Source organism: Grammomys surdaster, unplaced genomic scaffold (genome assembly GCF_004785775.1).
Source record: "Grammomys surdaster isolate TR1022 unplaced genomic scaffold, NIH_TR_1.0 126133, whole genome shotgun sequence".
In the NCBI taxonomy this organism is placed as follows: Eukaryota; Metazoa; Chordata; class Mammalia; order Rodentia; family Muridae; genus Grammomys; species Grammomys surdaster.
In genome coordinates this window covers 4,152,848-4,158,250 of record NW_021620941.1, presented here as the reverse complement: position 1 = coordinate 4,158,250, position 5,403 = coordinate 4,152,848, and positions in this window count along the sequence as shown.

Below are 5,403 nucleotides of genomic sequence, written 5' to 3'. Positions count from 1 at the left end.
TTTAAAAAAAAAAAAAAAAAAGAATCCAATGCCCTCTTCTGGTGTGTCTGAAGACAGCAACAGTGTACTCAATATATATTATCATAAAAAAAAAAAAAAAAAAGATTCAGGCTGAAGGTTCTCACCCTGTCTGGCTGGGATCCCAGTACTTTGGTAGAGGCAGAAGGATCACCTAATGGTATTCTAGGTCATACCAGGTCATACTTGGCTACAGAGAGGTCACTCTAGGCTATCTGAGATCCTACCCTTCTGAGTTTGAAGCTATCCTGGTCTATATAGAGTTTCTGGCTAGTCATGGTTATATAAGACATTGTCTCAAAAAACAAGCCAACATTGTCTCAAAAAACAAGCCAAACAAACAAAAACTCCTTAGTTAAGTTGGGACAGAAAAGAAATTCATAATATCATGAAGGTGAAATAAAAATCAGAGTTGACATCATACTGTGAAAAATGGTTTTTACTCCAAGATCAGGGAAAAGGGAAAGATGCCCCTTCTGTCTGTTCCACACAGGATTATACATCCTTGTAGCTGGTGTTGGCTACTTTGTGGGCTCTTCTTTCTTCCACCCTTCTCCATCCCTTCCCCCCAACACTAGATAAGAGAAAAAGGGATATAGAAGAAAGGAAAGAGATCCTTGAATAAAGTCAGGGGAGCAATATTATCATTAAGACTCCTGCCTGCTGACTAGGTGTGTCAAGTTCCTGGGGCAAGTTTGATCTTTGCTGTCAGGATATCTAATTTCTTCTTGTTTCTTTGTGCATGACTACTTTTTTTTTTTTTTTTGGTTTTTCAAGACAGGGTTTCTCTGTGTAGCCGTGGCTGTCCTGGAACTCACTCTGTAGACCAGGCTGGCCTCGAACTCAGAAATCCGCCTGCCTCTGCCTCCCAAGTGCTAGGACTAAAGGCGTGCACCACCACTGCCTGGCAGAAGGAAACATTTAAGAACAAATTCATCGACTGGAGAGATGGCTTAATAATTAAAAGTACCTGTTGTTCTTCCTGAGGGCCAGGGTTGGTTCAGTTCCCAGTACCCACATGGCAGCTCACAATCACTTGTAACTTCAGTTCCAAGGGATCCAGTGCCCTCTTCTGACTTCCTTGGCAACAGGCATGCATATGGTGCACATACATACATGAAGGCAAAACACTCTTTCAAGTAAAATAAAAATACAGAGAAATTAGCCAAAGGAGTAAAAAAGCCCTATAAACTGAAAACTACAAACCACTGCTAGAGGAAATGAAAGACACATTAGCTCACAGGCTGGAAAGCTCAGTACTGTGACAATGACAGTCTTACCCTAATTGATCTGCAAAGTAAGTAAAACTCTTTCAAAACTCTTCATAACAGTTTTTTTTTTTAAAGAGCAAAACCTGGTGCTGGAGAGATGGCTCAGTGGTTAAGAGCACTGATTGCTCTTCCAGAGGCCCTAAGTTCAATTCTCAGCAACCACATGGTGGCTCACAACCATCTACAATGGGATCCAATGTCCTCTTCTGGTGTGTCTGAAGACAGCTACAGTGTACTCATATACATTATGTAAGATTACAGAGCGCAGCTTGGACAGACAGCACGAGATCGACAGGTTCCTTGGGGGGGGTAGTTTATTTAGGGCGGGCAGCGGGGGAGAGAAATGGGAAGAATGGCGGGGAGAAGAAGAGAAGAGAAGAGAGGACAGGAGAGGAGAGGAGAAGAGAGGAGAGGAGAGAAGAGAGGTTGGGATGGTCACGACTATTTGTATGGGCAATGACATAGCTTTTTCCCAGAAAACAAGTATAGAGAACATAACATTTAGATGGGATAACAGATATAGGGATGGTGGCAATTTGGATTGGTTCTTGGCATCCGGCTATGGAGCAGTTTCCTGACCCTGTTTGGAAAGATTGTTTGTTATCTGTGGGCGTATCTTGAACCTAATACATCCAGATGTGAGGGCTTACCTGGATAGAAACAAACAGCAGGGGGAGGACGAGAAACACATGTCAAGTCCAGTGAGGTCGAGCTCGGCTGCCGGAGTGGAGTCTTATTTTCTGGGATTGAGGACAAGGTGGGTGATCTCGATGTTTTCTGGAGCTTAATAGAGCTTAATAGGTCCCGTTAGAGTCGACGTGTTTGAAGAAGAGTCGATTTTAGGTGGAGAAATGAAAGGTTTAAGGTGAGATAAGTGGACCCAATGGGGGAGTCCTTCAAGTTTAGCAGCTGGAGGGGTCATGAGGATTACCTTAAAAGGGCCCTGCCATTTGGGAGAGATGGGTGAGGGTCGATGATCTGGAGGGGAGAGAAGGACTTGGTCTCCAATGTTGACAGGCAGTGGATGGAGACAGTGTGTGGTCGAGGTAGATGGTGGTCAGCAAAGTTCCACAAGAGAGAACGGAGGTGGCAAAGTAATGGGGTGAGCAGATGGTCTGGGAGGGGAGAGCATTTAGGTGAAGGACCAGGAGTTAAGACCGGACAACCATACATGAGTTCAAAGGGTGAGATGAGGAGAGGCTGCTTGGGAAGGGCTTGTAGCCTGAAAAGAGCCAGAGGTAGGAGTTTCACCCAGTCAAGGTGAAGTTCCTGTGACAGCTTGACAAGAGTGGTTTTTAAAGAGCGGTTAGTTCTTTCTACCTTACATGAAGATTGAGGGTGGTAGGGAATATGAAAATGCCAGGGGATGTTTGTCTGGTCTTAGGAGAACTGGCTGTTTCCTGTTGTCCAGGGTCTGTGGAGCGAGCCATCTGAGGATACGTCAGAAAGAACAGGTCCAGTAGAAGCAGCTGTGTGTGTGGAAGGAGATGGAGCATCTGGAGGTTGCTTCTCTGGAGCTGTTCTGGACTTGACAAGATGTAGGGAATAAGATTACATTTGGGAGAAAGAAATTTTTTTTAGATGTACATTTGAAACCCAGAGGGATCCCACCCTTTGTAATAGGTAGTGAGTGGGAACTTTAGGCAGATGTACTTATCTGGATGGCGTCTATTTGGTCCATGGGAGGTAGATCTGAGTGGGTTTCCTGTAGCTTATAAGTTTACAAAAGAGATTACAGCATGAGTTAACAACACGAGCAGTCTTTAAGATGAACCTTTGTTGGATCATATAGTGGAATGTTTTATTAGAATTAGGCAAGTTCATAGGAACTCAGATAATATTAGGACAGAGTCATAGCAAGAAAAGGAAATATGAAGCGTTTAATTGATGGCAACTGAGTTTAGGTAATGAGGTAACAGATAATCTGTGAAAGCTTAGCTGTCAATGTAGTCAGAAGTCTGAGAAAGAGTAAACAATAATCTACCAGTTATGTATTATTATAAAAAAATGACAGAGTCCACTAGCCAACAGTTCCCATGGTCTCCATAGTCTCTTGGGTGAAGTCAGTTTGGCTTCCAAGCACAGAAAACACAGTTTCTGTGGAATGGATATGCATGACATGAGAAATGACTTACCTTGATTTAGCCAAGTCATTTGACTCAGAGCGTCCCGTTTAGTCCACTGCCTTTGTTCTCGTACAATCCAGGCTGTATGTTCTAGAGTCTAATGTCTAAGTCTTCTGAAACCCTCTTGGGCTAACTGTTAGAGGCTTTGGGAATTCTGTCAGCCGTAAACTTGAAAAATACTAGCCGGGCAGTGGTGGTGCACGCCTTTAATCCCAGCACTTGGGAGGCAGAGGCAGGCAGATTTCTGAGTTGGAGGCCAGCCTGGTCTACAGAGTGAGTTCCAGGACAGCCGGAACTACACAGAGAGAAACCCTATCTCGAAAAACTAAGGGAAAAACAAAAACCTTAAAAAATACTGTTAGCAGACTTCTGACAAGTTTGAGAGCCGTAAGGATTGGTTGTAACTGAATAGAATTTAATAGCAGTAGTAAAAATCTATCAAGACAGAGCCTTTCCTATCCTGTCTTAAGTAACTTTGGCAGGTTGTGTAGGTAGAGAAAAGCACCAGAATAAGAAAGCTGGATCGTATGGCTGCCACAGGTGCTGCGTGTGGGTCAGGTCTGCAGGTGGCAGCGACAGGGCAGGACTTCCTGTTCGCAGCCATAAGTCGCTGCCCAGTGCCTCTGGCAGCTGCAGTGAGTAAGGAAAAACAAGCATGTCCCGTATCAGTAACATTTCTGTTAGTTATTTTTGTGGCAGAATTCTCCGTTAACACTCACTTTATAGGTCCCTGGCAGAGAGGGAGAGAGAGCAAGCCTCCCTTGCGTGCTTGGACAGCCAAGCCCTCCGCCCGAGTGGCTGTGCACATGGGGAAGCAAGTCTCAGAGAGGGTCCCTGTCAAGGTGTAGACCCGGGCAGAGCTAGGAACCATAGAGGGAAGGGAGCAGGCAAACCAGCGGACTGGCCGCAGAGGAGGCGAAGGGGGAAGGAGCGAGCCAGGTATTGAACCCGCTGCTTTCCAGGCAAGCTGGCAGAACTAAAATGGGTTCAGTCAGCCGCAAATGATGGAGGAGGCGGAGGGGGAAGCGCTTGAAAGGTTGGCCCTTGGGAAAGACATGCTGGGCCGGTGCTCCTGAGAGAAAACAGTCTGTCCAGGCCTGGCCTGGGGTACTCAGCCATGAGAAACTGTCTCGAGAGTAGAGGGGAAGTGTCTCATCCAAAGGGAGCCATCCTAGAACGAGGTTCAGGCAAGGACAGAGTTAGCTCTGAGCTCAAGAAATCTTTCCTGGGAACATGTGGACTCTGGCTAGAAGGGGATGGGGAAGCCTACCAGTTCTAGGCTAGGCTAGTGAGCACTGCTCAGATGGAAACCTGCAGACGTCCGCTAGAGTCACGGCACCAATGAAAAGATGGACGGGGACCAATGATAGAAGGGGACATCTCAGCGGGCCCATGCCAAGGCATCTCTTCCCTCTAAGGGACCAGCCGCATGATGATATAGCATAGAATAGAGTTTATTCATGGCATGGGGAGGGGAGCCAGGAGGGTAGTAGAGGCAGAGAAAGACAGAGAAAGACAGAGAGAGACAAAGAGAGACAGAGAGACAGAGAGAGAGAGGTAGAGGAGTAGAGGACGGCCATGACCACATGGAGAGAGGGGGAAGGGAACGGGGGAGGGGCGAGGGGGACAGAGAACCTGCAGGGGAGGGAGTAAGAGGGCAAGAGAGAGAGAAGGGGGAAGACAGCCCCCTTTGTAGTGGGCAGGCCTACCTGCCTGTTGCCAAGTAACTGTGGGGTGGAGCATACCTGGCTGCTGCCAAGTAACTGTGGAGTTTAGACAGTATACTAACACATTTTGGGGTGTGCTTGAAATACCAGAACATGGGAGATAGAGACCTGAGTATCAGGAATTCAAGCTAACCTTTGCTATAAAGTGAGTCTGAAGTCTCCTGAGCTACAGGATACCCTGTCTCAAAATAACCAAGAAAAGAATGGAGGAAGGTGTGCCCTTCCCCCAGCCTTGAGCAGGCCTGAGAGACCTTGTTTACC